This window comes from Columba livia, chromosome 1, assembly GCF_036013475.1.
Source record: "Columba livia isolate bColLiv1 breed racing homer chromosome 1, bColLiv1.pat.W.v2, whole genome shotgun sequence".
Classification (NCBI taxonomy): Eukaryota; Metazoa; Chordata; class Aves; order Columbiformes; family Columbidae; genus Columba; species Columba livia.
Genome location: NC_088602.1, coordinates 155,166,764 through 155,180,576, shown reverse-complemented (window position 1 = coordinate 155,180,576; position 13,813 = coordinate 155,166,764). Strand labels below are relative to the sequence as shown.

The following is a 13,813-nucleotide window of genomic DNA, read 5'->3' as shown; positions in this document are numbered from 1 at the left end:
CGTTTTGTGCTGCGATGCAATGGGGTAGCAGATTTGTCCTGGAGATTCTGGTATTTATTAAAGAAAGTTGAAGAGTGGCCCAGCCCTGGAAATAAGGGCTGTGCTCTCAGGAGTTCAGAGCTGCACCTGGATTATAAAGGATCCAGCTGTGCAGCTACGTGTCCCCACCTGCTGGGCAGCAGGTGAGTTCAGAGGGAACTCAGAGGAGTTGGGTTCCCACTGTGCACACTGAAGTGTGCATGTCCACTCGGTCTCCAGGGAAAGAGGAGGTTTTTTTGTGCCATGTTGGTGAGTTCTTGCTGATTGCATCATGCAATAGGATTAATAGGATTGTATCATGCAAGTAGGTTGTACCTACTCGCTAAAAATCTCCCCAGACAAATAAATTCAGTTAATTCAGACTGGGGTGGAGGGGAGGGGTGTGTATCCATCAGGTCTTCTGATATGCCTTTGAAATGCTGCTGGCCTTGCTGAGAATTAGTTACAGCAAGGTGGAGCCCAGGCACATTGGGATCAACAGACAATGTTATAAATAAGAGCCAAGAAATCGATTCTGAGTCAATCAATCGATTTTATTTAGCAAGCGGTAATTAGGCAAAACAGCGCTGGGTGACCGGGGGAAGCTCAGTTCCGCCAACAGGCACACACAATTAGCTTTTCGTATGTGCTTATATATGTTATACGCTCGTTCACGTGCTGGGAATTTCCGTCTCTGGAACTTTTGTTATCAGTTGCAACATCCGGGCGCTCTGTTATCTGTAGCACCATCTGGGAATCCTATTATCTGTGGCACCATCTGGGAGTCCTGTTATTTATGGCGCCATCCGGTAGTCCTGTTATTTATGGCACCATCCAGGCATTGGCTTAACTACTACTACAAGGTTCTACAAAACATAATCAAACTTGCACAAGCACAGTTACTGCTTACAACAATATGCATAATACAATTGAATCCTACTCGATTTGTTCAACATTAACAATTTTGACCATCACTTATTACAATTCCCCCCCCCCCTTTTTTTTTTTTACTCATTTATTTGTCGATCAAATCGAGTTACCGCTTTTTGGGCTAGTAAGGTCATTTCAGCTTCTTCATCAGTTCCATGTTTCTGTAGCAGCATAAGGTGTACCCGCTCTACACGGTTTTTAACTAGTCCAATAAGTCGATTTAGGATACAGGGTCCAAAGGTTAGGGTGAGTAATAATATCATCAAGGGTCCAGCTACTGTGGATAGCAATGTAGTTAGCCACGGGGACTGAATAAACCAAGACTCGTACCACCCTTTTGCAGCTTCTCTTTCTCTTTTTCTCTGTTCCAGTCTCTCCCTTAATTTTGCCATCGAGTCTCGGACTACCCCTGTGTGATCTGCATAAAAACAACACTCTTCCTTCAAGGCTGCGCATAGTCTACCTTGCTGTAAGAAAAGGAGATCCATCCCTCTCCTGTTTTGCAACACCACTTCAGATAGCGAGGTTAGAGATCTCTCTAAGGCGGTTATGGAGTTTTCAATTCTCTCTAGGTCCTCATCTATAGCAGTCTTCAAGGAATTGAATCCTTGATTTTGTTGAACAAGTGAAGCTATCCCTGTTCCTGCTCCGGCTACCTCTAACCCTAGCAACATGGCTATAGTAATGGCTGTAATGGGTTCCCGTTTGGTACGATGGAGTCCTGTATCCCAAATATCATACATCACATTTTCTTGATGATCCAATATCCTTGGGATGATGGTAACTAACATGCAATACTCTCGGGAACTGTTGAACACCTTTAAAGACACACATGGAGTAAGTCCCGTCCTAGAACATATCCATTTTGTTCCATTCGGGGGAATAATATATCCTGTGGTTTCATTAAGGCTCGGTACGATATTCCCACAAAGTGGTCTCTTGGAATTTGGTACTTTACCTATACAAGTCCCTTTCCCAGTTACATGTTGCATAGTTATCCCTCTTTTCTGCTTTCCCAAGGACATTGAATAGGCACAGACTCCTTGTTTATGGTATACCGACGATTATCCCCTATAGCTTCATAAAAGGGTGGATTAACATTATAACACAACCAGCAACCCATGGTTAAGTTGGGTTGAGTATAGTTTAGAGTTTGATAAGCAGCCAGGATAATTCCCCATAGAGGATTCAAAGATTCCGGGGCTTCAATATTCAGAGATTTCAAGGCTTCAGTGACAGTTTCCTCTATTACTATTATATTCTCCTTCTCTACTGTCTTTGTCTCCCTACCTAGAGGGGGAGGGGATTTTACTACTGGATTGGGACCTATCGCTCGAGAGGTCGGTTTAACTTCTTCTTTCTTTATGAGAAACATGCCTCCTCTATCAGCACCCGGTTGATAATATCGCATTCCCCAGGTTTTTCCATCAAAACATCCACTATGTTCAGGATCTGTTACGTTAAGGAATATATATATTCATTATTACCGGTAAGGTAAGGAGGATTAGGGAGAGCGACCCGGCCCCTGGTTGGCTGAAAATCAGCCAGTGGAGGTTCATTTCGTTGAGGGTTGTTCTGCTTAACGGAGCTGCTTTATTTTAGAAGTCTTCGGAGGCACTTGCCAATCCCCACAAGGATACCCCTCTGCCTTGCCCTGGGCCTACTCTGTTGCTTCAGAGTAGCCGGGTAAGTTATCTTCTCGGCAGCAGTTGTAGTCTTCAGGGGACTGCCTCCTGAATTCTCTCCTTGTTCTGTCACAACCCACTTTCCAATACTCAACCCAATAGGGCTATTTTCAAATACTAGGGTTTTGCCACTGTCCCGAATCCTCACAGGGTTTGGAACACTTCCTCTTGGTTATTTCCCAAATGTCTGGACTTATCGATGATTATTAATATCCCAATGGTATCTAAGGTTTTTCCCCAACACTCATTACAACATCGTTCAACGTACGGAATTTTTTTTTTTTTTACTGCTGTATCCCGCACCCGCTACACACGCGACGTACCCACAGATTGCATTGCTTACATACAGGACATGCAATGTGCGACTTATGTAATTCTTTACAATTGTCCATAAAAAGCCTAGTATCCAGGGCTATGCGTCACGTGTCTGTTTCCTCTTGAAGGTCAGCTTCAACTCATCCGGTTCCCCGGTGACTTCCCAGTCTGTATGTAGGATAGGACCTTTTACTCGACTAGCGTGTGTCCATCCTCTTTCCGCAGTGCGGACTGCGGTATCTGTGGTGAGTAAAACAAGGAAAGGTCCCTCCCAGCGAGGGGTTAACGATGATTCCTTCCATGTTTTTACGAGTACTTGATCTCCTGGCTTAATACTATGTATTGCTGCGTCTAAAGGTGGTCTTTGAACCACCAGGCCTCGCTTTAACAGTTCTTGCCTCCTTCTCATGAGTTCTATAAGATATTCTTGTAACATCTTTTCTTCCACTTTAGGGTGTTCGATTGGTTTCTCCAAATCATAGGGCATTCCATATAACATTTCAAAGGAGGAAAGTCCTGTATCGGCCCTCGGTTGTGTCCTTATATTCAAGAGGGCTAAGGGGAGGCACTTTACCCAGTTCATTCTGGTTTCTATCATTAATTTGGTCAGGTGCTTTTTAATTTCTCCGTTCATCCTTTCAACTTTTCCTGAACTCTGGGGGTGCCAAGGAGTGTGATATTCCCACTTGGTTCCCAGAGCTTCTAACGTTTCTCTAATTATTTTGGAAGTAAAATGGGATCCTCTGTCCGAATCAATAACTGACATGATCCCATATCTAGGTATGATATGCTCTAATAATATTTTTACTACTGTCCTCGCAGTGGCCCAAACTACCGGAAAGGCTTCGACAAAGTGAGTTAGGTGATCTACCAAAACTAGGAGATACTTATACCTGCCTACCTTTGGTAATTCCGTAAAGTCTACCTGAATCCTTTCAAATGGCTTCTTGGCCAGTTGCCTCCCCCCAGGGATTCTTTCCCTAAGACACTGTTTATTTATCCTTTGACAGGTTAAACATTCTCCAACGATTCTTTTTGCTAAATCATACACTCCCAGGGTCATATATTTATTAGCGAACTGATCTACCAGGGCCTGTACTCCCCAATGGGTTTGCCTATGAAATTCTCTTAAAACTCGCCAAGCTACTCCTTTCGGGAGCATTTCCCTCTCGTCAGGTAGCCACCACTTCCCCTCTTGTTCGACTACTCCCATTTGCCCCAATTTCTCCTTTTCCTGATTTGTAAATCTCATAGCATACCTAGTTTTTACAGAGTCCTGTTCAACTGCTTTTATTACCAGTAACGCAGCTTTCTTAGCTTCCTCATCTGCTAAATTATTCCCTCTTATTTGCGTGGAGGTTCCCTTTCGATGGCCCTTTACATAAACTACCGCGATTTGTTTGGGCCCTCTTAATGCCTCCAAAGTTTGCTGTATTAAGGTCTCATGTATTAATCCTTTACCCTGGGAATTCATTAGTCCCCTCTCTTCCCAAATTTTTCCAAACGTGTGAACCACCCCAAATGCATATTTAGAATCTGTAAATATTGTTCCTCTCTTATCTTTTAACAACTGTAACGCCCTCAATACTGCAAACAGCTCACAAGCCTGCGCCGACCATCCTGAGTTAAGGGGACCTGACTCCTTAGTTGTCCAGCTATTTCCATCTGTTATGGCATATCCTGATTTCCTCTTTCCGTCCACTACCCGCGATGATCCATCTACGAACAGTTTCTCTCCACATAGCAACTCCTCTTCTTCTAAATCCTCTCTTATTTTGACTTGATATTCTATTACCCTGATACAATCATGGGAAAGAGATTCACTCGGTTCCCCATACAAAAATTGGGCTGGATTCTGCAAGTTAGTGGTTTCAAGCTCTAACTTAGGAGAGTGCAATAGGATCCCTTCATATTTCAATAACCTAGCATCCGTAATCCATTTGTCAGCTTTCTGCTGCAATACCCCTTGTATATTATGAGGTGTGTATACCTTTAATTCCCCTCCCATAGTTATTTTTCCAGCTTCTTCAACTAGGAGAGCAGTAGCAACTATGTCCTGTAAACAGGTAGGCCAACCGCAACTAACTGGATCTAATGATTTAGAATAATATCCTACGGGTTTCTTTTTACCTGCCCATTCTTGCGTTAGGACCCCAAAGGCCGTTCCACCCTCCATGTTAACAAATAAGTAAAAAGGTCTTCGGGCATCCACCAGACTCAGTACTGGGGCATTTACTAAATCAGCTTTTAAGTTTTCTAATTGTTTATCATCTTCTGTACTCCATTTCATCAGACCTTCCCCCACTAACTTCTGATATAAGAACTTAACCTTGTTACTGTAATTTTCAATCCATTGTCTACAGTAGCCGAAAAGACCTAAAAGTTGTCACACCTGCCTTTTATTCTTGGGAGGCTGGAGGGATAAAATAGCATTTACTCAATCTGGATCTAGTCTCTTAGTCCCTTTGCTCAACCAGTGCCCTAAATATTTTACCTCTTCCTCGGTAAATTGCAGTTTAGATCTTGATACCTTTAAACCCTTTAGACTCAAGAAATTTAATAACTTCATGCTGGTGCTTCGCACACTATCTTGGCTTTTTCCAGCTATTAATAGGTCATCTACATATTGTACTAAAACTACTCCAGGTTCCAGTTCAGAATTCTCCAAGACTTGTTCCAGGGCCTGCCCAAAGAGGTTTGGAGATTCAGTAAATCCCTGTGGAAGAACCGTCCATCTAAGTTGTTGCTTCCGATGGGTATCAGGGTTCTCCCACTCAAAGGCAAAATAGTCACGACATTCTTTTCTCAAAGGACAGGCCCAGAAGGCATCCTTTAGGTCTATTACACTATACCAGGTCAATTCTGGGGACACTTGGCTTAATAGGTTATAAGGGTTGGCCACTACCGGAAATCTAGTTACTGTTCTTTTATTTACTTCACGGAGGTCTTGTACTAGATGATAGGACCCATCTGATTTCTTTACAGGTAAGATGGGGGTATTGTGGGGCGACATACATGGTTCTAGTAACCCTTGCTGCAACAATTGATCAATTACTGGTTGCAGCCCGCGTCTCCCATCCTGTGATATAGGGTATTGTTTAACACGTATCGGTACTTCCGGATCCGTTATTGTCACTGTAATTGGTGGAATATCTAATTTTCCAACCGACTCAGGAGTGTACCATACTTCAGGATTGATCTTAGCTTCGTCTTCGGTTGTTAAAGCGTACAGTTTTACTTTCAATTCTCGATATTTTACCTCCAAACTAATTCCCAATTCGACCAGTAAATCCCTTCCTAATAGGTTATATTCAGCTTCAGGCACTAATAAAAGGGACCCTATCCCTATTCGGGATGGGGATTCTATTTCTACCCCTTTAATTACTAGTACAGAAAAGGGGTCTCCTTTTGCTCCTATTACTACTATTTTCTCCGAAGATGGGGCACATCCCCGGGGCACAGTTTGGACAATAGGTCTTTCTGCCCCAGAATCTACCAGGAATTCCATTTCCTGGTACTGGGGACCTAACTTTAATTTTATCAAGGGCTCTGTTGTTTTAGGAGTCCCCAGCAGATAGAGCCCCTGACACCCCTACTCAGCATAATACATTTTCTCATCCTGTATACATTTCCTACAGCTCCTTCACATATGTCCCTTCCGCTGACAGTAAAAACATTCGATTTCCTTCAAATCCTTTAGTCCGACTTGACTTCCCTGAGGTGGCCCATTCCTACCTATGCGTGGTGGCCCTCCCTTCTGTGGAGCCGTCCTCTGTCCCTCTCGAACTGCCGCTACTAAAATTTTAGCTTGCCTCTTCTGAGTCTCTTCCTCCCTTCTCACATAAACCTTCTGTGCTTCCCTTAGCAACTCATCCAACCCTTTCTCTTGCCAATCTTCAAACTTTTCTAATTTCTTTCTAATATCCGGCCATGACTTCGCCACAAACTGTGTTTTTAAAAGAGCTTGCCCGACCGGTGTCATAGGGTCTATCCCGGAATAAAGCTGCAAGCTCTTTCTTAGTCTTTCTAACCATTCTGTGGGAGTTTCATCTTTCTTTTGTTGTTCATTAAAGGCTTTATTTATGTTCTGCCCTCGAGGGACAGATTCCTTAATCCCTTGGACGATTATAGTGCGGAGATCTCCCATATGGCCCCTGTTTTCCGGGTTTTGATTATCCCAGTTAGGGTGCTGCTGGGGCCACTTAATGTCAGCACCCGGCCCTTGTTGGTGCCGTTGGTAAAGATTTAGGGCCTGACAAATCCAATTCTCATATGACCCAAAAATTGGCCAAAATAAACAATCTGGTCTAATCTGCTGGTTTCCCCAGACATGCATGCAATAGTAAACCATTTTTTTCCTAACTTTGTTTCGCGTGCAAGCTGCACCTTCCCAATTCTTGAGCATAAGGCCCAATGGGGAATCTCGGGGAATATCCGGTAACCTCTCCTTGGGTCCCTTCCCCATGGGATCAGAAGGCTTGCTCTTCCTCTGTCCCATCTTCCGGAGTGTCTTCTTTCACACACACACACGCACCCCTCCTTCGTGGCTCATGCCCTCGCGGGCAATGAGAACCGCACTACTAGAGAGTCCCGCCCTGCCTTACCGCAGGGTCCACACTCACTTCGCTTCCTCCCCAAGCGGGGGGGGGGGGCGTCTCGTTCATGCACACTCCAGGATACCCACCCCAACCGAACGGAATTGCTTTCTATACTTACCCTCCCCGGGATCTTCGTCCGGTTCTTCGTGCACAAAGGTTTACGGGGTTCAATTCTTTTGCCTAATTACCTAAATTTAGGGTTCGGAGGTTAAGGTTTCAGGGCGATCCTCCATCCACTCCAGGGCCGTCTGAAAACGGGATGGGGTGCCTCCCTGAAGTTTAGGAGTCCCTCCCAGAGATACTTAATCCGAGTCACGGCACCAAAATTTGTTATAAATAAGAGCCAATAAATCGATTCTGAGTCAATCAATCGATTTTATTTAGCAAGTGGTAATGAGGCAAAACAGCGCTGGGTGACCGGGGGAAGCTCAGTTCCGCCAACAGGCTCACACAATCAACTTTTCGTATGTGCTTATATATGTTATACGCTCGTTCACGTGCTGGGAATTTCCGTCTCTGGAACTTTTGTTATCAGTTGCAACATCCGGGCGCTCTGTTATCTGTAGCACCATCTGGGAATCCTATTATCTGTGGCACCATCTGGGAGTCCTGTTATTTATGGCGCCATCCGGTAGTCCTGTTATTTATGGCACCATCCAGGCAATCCAGGCATTGGCTTAACTACTACTACAAGGTTCTACAAAACATAATCAAACTTGCACAAGCGCAGTTACTGCTTACAACAATATGCATAATACAATTGAATCCTACTCGATTTGTTCAACATTAACAATTTTGACCATCACTTATTACAGACAAGCTGTGAGAATATACATAAATAGGCTGACTTTGCCAGGTAATTCTTTGTCTGGGTGTTATTCGTAAGTAACGCTGTTGTGGTAGCTAAATCCTTACAGGGAGCCAAAAAAATCCTGTAAAAACCAATTTGAGTGTGCCAGCTTGCCTGACAGAAACTCACACACAGGAAAGACTTTCTTTTCCAACCTCTCTCCTTGGCACGGCTCCAATGTGCATTGTGTTGAGAGGGCTGGACAGTTTCCACACTGGATCTAGAAATGTGGACAATCTCAGCAACATCCCCCAGTCTCTGCCTGTGCTGAGAGCAGGATTCTACTGATCCACCCACTTTCTGGCTGGATGGCTGGAGGTTGGTCCCCGGTGAGAGTTAAACTCGGCTTTGCCAGGCAGTCCTCAGGGAGGACGGGCAGCCGAGGTGAAGCAACAATGGGTGTCTCGGGGCAGGGGGGACAGCGTGGCACACCGTGCCTGCTCTGGACCACCAGGCAGGGCTGCGTCCCCTCCACCCTGCCCAGGCACCACAGTCCATCACGAAGGGGTTTGAGAGTGCGAGTGTGGAGCAGGCACCGATTTTCTGTCCTGAGTGCCAAACTGGGAGGAAACTGGGGCAATCTGGGGGGTGACAAAGTCCTTTAGTCACCAGCAATAGCTCATCCTTGTCCTGGTGGTGGCTCTGCCCCTCCCTGAGCAGTGCCAAGAGGGATTTTACCTCTCTGCTTCATTTAAACGTGCCTCTTGTTAGGTCATCAGGCCGCAAGTTTGGGTGAAGAGAATTCATTAATAATATCAGCATCCTTGGCTGCTGTGTGCTGTAGTGGTGCTTGGTGGTGAGCAGTCGTGTACCCTTTCTCACAGGGAATGTTTCTAGCTTTCCTTTGGTAGCCCTCATTATGGTATTATTGATGCAGCATTACTGATACTGAAGAGAAGCTGCTAAATTAATGCATACTGTCATTAAGTTACAAAAGACATACTCATCATTAACCCATTGACATGATAGATGCTTTGTGACACCTGCAAAATGAGGGGATACTTTTCAAGTTTTAGATCCTTCTGCATGACAAGAGGGAGACAGAAGGCTAAGTGATACATTGTTTAGGAGCACAGTGGTTAGCTTATATTTGACTAGCAATTAATAGATGTATTGTAAGTAAGATACCAATCAATTGTAACTAACTTGAGACTAACTTCATGATTATGCAATTATTTCCTGGTGTAGATGTATTGTATGTTAAGTATTTCCAAAAATTGTAATGAATACGTAACAGTTGTGTGAATATAAGCAAGGCAAGAACATCCAGTCACTGGAGAACTTATGTGAAATGTGAACTGGGGTACACGGGGAGAAGAGTTCAGGGAAGGGCAACAAAGCTGGTGGGGGCCTGGAGCACAAGTCTGATGAGGAGTAGCTGAGGGAACTGGGGCTGTTTAGCCTGGAGAAGAGGAGGCTGAGGGGGGTGTCACCATTTATTGCAGGGCAACATTAGAGTGTGGCAGATGCTCTCTATTAACTCCCACCCTCCCCACTAAGGAAAGGAGGAACAGGGGCAGATAAATTACAACTTGGAAAGTTAAAAAAAAACCAAAACCACAACAAAACACAAAAAAGCCCCCACAAAAAGTAGTTTCACTAATAATAAGAGAAAATAATGCAAAATATACAAAGCCTACATCCTGACACCAGCAGCTGCTGGACTCCGCAGTAAAGAGGGACTGGGTTCAGGGATGCACAGACCAACAGCAGGATCAGGATTGCAAGCAGGACAACAGACAGGGTCTTCTTCAGATGCCGGCCATGGACAAAGAGAGCAAGACCCTCGTGATCTCCCAGTTTCATGCTTCGTATGACATGGATGGCATGGAATACCTCATTGGGCAATTTTGGGTCACCTGTTCTGTCTACCCCTCCCTGCAATTACAACCCTCCCACTTATCAGATGTACAAAATCTATCAGCAGTCTTGGCTGCTATAGCAATAAAAGATAAACCTGTGCCTTTTCTGCATAACATTCCTACAATTAGCTCAGAAAAACCATAAATATTAGCCATTGCTTTTGACCCTAGGTTTCCTGTAGCACACTCTCAAATGTCTGTGCTTTAAAAAAGTAATTTATTCAAACAATATAAAAAAAAAATTAAATGGAAAAGTACAGCAGAGAAATGGTCCAGACTCTGTGCCTCTCAGGCAAAGGGACCCCAAGACAAAAGTGGCTTGGGCTTTTCAGCCCTCACAGTCTCTGCTGTGCACCCACTCTTCACACACCATTCATGTGCTGTCCACACACACCTTTTGGTCCAGGCTCATCTAGTCCAACCCCCCTGCAATGAGCAGGGACAGCTCCAACTACACCAGGTTGCTCAGAGCCCCATCCAGCCTGGCTTGGAATGTTTCCAGGGATGGGGCATCTACGACTCTTCTGGGCAACCTGGGCCAGTATTTTACCACCCTCATTGTAAAAATTTATTCTTCATGTCTAGAATACACTTGTATATACTCTGGCATGTGGCAGCTTCTGCAGCTCTATCTGCTGATTACTCCTTTCAGTTTTGCTGGATCCTTTGGTATGAGCTGGACAGTGTACTACAGCAATTTCCCTTGAAGGCTGAATAGCTTCAAACAACATTCGGTTTTCAGTCTCATTAGAAATATGTTTTCTTCCCTGAAGTAAGGAATCCTTGTTCTTTCTATAGCGTACCTGTTGCATGACGCACTCTGAAGGCATCATGACTCTGCACAGGAAGCACAATCATTTCCTAGTCTCTTGACATTAGTTCCATGCAACGTGATCTGATTTTAAGAATCATCTGAGCCACCAGTTCAAAAAGGCCTAGGGCTGTCTTTTTTGACTTGGCTGGCAAAAAGACCTGTTGGAACGATAAAGGACTCAGCCTTCCAATTCAATGTGAATCACGCAAAGCCATTTGTTGCATTTAGTATCTAAAGTACTATGAATAGATTCAGAATGATCAGAGAAGTTAATACAACACATTCTCTCAAAGTCTTCACAACCATGACCTAGTGTTAAAAGATCTGTAACTCTGTGATTTTGTAGAGCAGCCTGCCTAATATCATCAACATCTACTATTAATTGAACTAGCATCTCAGAGGTTAGATTAACCTATTTAAGAGACCAACAGCTTAACTTTGATATATCTCCTAAAGCTTTACCAGCCGCTAGATCAAGGAGAAAGAGTGTAATAGATACTATGGTAGGCACGTCTCATAATTTTACCTCATCTTTGTATTAATTATCTAAAACTAATATTGCCCTTTTGACTCTCCTGCTCTTTGCTCAAATTGCCATTCTCCACAGAAGGTACACCACCTGCTTGCTAACAGGCTTCTAGATCACCAGGTCTCTCTGCATCTATAACACTGAATTAGGATTCATGGTTTACATCTGAAACAGTCCTCACAACTCATCTCCCTCCTGTCCATCTGCATCTGTTGAATCTTTGTTGTCTTTGTTCAGCCAAGGCTTGACCCATTTTGCGGGAATCCACTTTGATCCTTGGCCTTTAATGACACAAGCATAACCTTTCTTGATCAGAGTAACAATCGGTATATCAGTCTGTTAGCATTCTCACCATACTGTCCCACAATAGCCACAGGTTGTTTCTATGTAGTAGCTATAAACAGAGAAATCTGCAAGTCCAATCGAATGCAGTCAGCTTGTAAGGTTGTCATAAATCTATTCATCCAAGTTTCTAACTCCATTTTGGCTGTCCTATTTATTGGATATTGTTTTCCCTTACCGGATCAAAGTCCTATTTCAGTTCTATCAGTGTAGTGTTTGCTTTATCGAAACATTGGCTGTTAATACTAGTGGAAATACAGCATTCAGAATTTCCTTGGCGATTCCTCACTTGCACAAGCAGATCTGCACCACCCCAGCAGCTTCTTGTAGCACATGCAACTAAACAGAATTCTCAGAAAACGTAATTTGAGCTTACAATTTACTTAACAAATCTTGACCCAAGAGAGGTATAGGGCTTTCTGGCAAATACAAGAATTCATATGGTAAAACTTTGTTCCCAATTTGGCATTCCATTGGTCTCAAAAAATGGCCTTTCTTTCATTCGCTCCCATGACCTCAAAAACTAGCACGGTGAATTTACTAAGAAGTCTCTTACAACCAGTTACCACACAATAAGTCTATTAAACAGAATCTTTTTTTGTGTGTAATTTCCCAGCTTCGTTAGAACTATGGATCCACTGGCAATGCCTTTAAATTTCACCCTCAGACTCCTTCATGCAGTGTTACAGTTCTCTAGCAGTAACATTGCTGGGAGGAGGGGGGAGGCAGGGGGGAATTAAACTTCCCTCTGGCCCCCATCTGAGATGGCAAGATCTCCAGCCCCTCATGAAAACAAATCAGTTTGAACTCCACATCAAACCAACCTGGCTCCACTCCACACCCACATTAGTACCAGTCTGACCCGGAGAAGCACTGAGCACTCAGACCGCTGTGAAAAGACCGACTGCAGCAAGGAGGTAAAACGATGAGCTCTCTCCCCACATGTGCCGGAACCTAAGAAACAAGACTGAAGCAAAAAGAAACACCAACAACCCCTGATTCAAAGCCGAGAAGCCACGCAGTGCCACAACAAGGATGGATGACAACACTTGATGAAAAAAAAAGACAGAGCGGGGGGGAATAAAGCCCCCGTTTCTCCACTTAGCAGCGGGCAACCAGGTTTTTCCTTTTTTCTCTTCTTCTTTCTCTTCTTGCTGCAGTTCAGATGTAGCCAAGGCCACGCAGGTGGTGTAATCGCTGGTATGAGGTGGGAGGCTCTGGCAAGCTCCTCGGTTACAATGAGCTGAGTTTATCTTGCAGCTTCACACAGGCCTGAAATGTATATTCAAACTGTACAACACAGGCCAGGGGTATTTTGCTTTTTTCTTTGCCCATTTCATTCCAACCATAATACACTTTATATGCAATTGCAAGTAGCTCAGCAATAGTTACATTCCTTAGCTTCATTTACCTTTTAAAATTTACAGATGTCAAAAACCAGCATATTAAACATCAATCCATTATTCCATTTTCCTCGATCCAAATCAGTTCATATTCTAGCAACTTTTAAATACAACCTCATACAATACCAAGTTCACATCCATCATAGCGTTTAGGGTTTGTTTTGTTTCTGGTTTTGTTTGGTTGGGTTGTTTGGGGTATAGTGTAGTCGACAGTGGTGGGGTCGACAGTGTGCGCTGGAGCCCAATCGGCATCTGCCCCCCCTGCCACTGCAGCAAGCTGGACTGGGCAAGGCTTTTATTAGCGTCTCACCTGGTGCGCTACAACTGTCACCCCAAAACCAGGATTCTTTACCTACTGTGCAAACAAAAGAGTCAAGTTTAATACACCAAGATGAGACACAGCCTATCACAGAGTTGCGCAAGTCTGAATGCTGGAATAAATCTAGCACGCTAGAAAGAAAAATAAC

The 13,813-nt window shown here is 44.0% G+C and overlaps 1 long non-coding RNA gene across 1 annotated transcript; it reads right to left on the bottom strand.

Moving 5' to 3' along the window:
• Nucleotides 1-551: 551 nt before the first annotated feature.
• Nucleotides 552-9,660, bottom strand: LOC135576278 (uncharacterized). Its single transcript, XR_010467870.1, has 2 exons — nt 7,665-9,660; nt 552-3,188 (listed from the first exon to the last, which is right to left on the bottom strand). It is a non-coding gene; the product is annotated as an uncharacterized LOC135576278 (long non-coding RNA).
• Between the last annotated feature and the right edge of the window lie 4,153 nt (nt 9,661-13,813).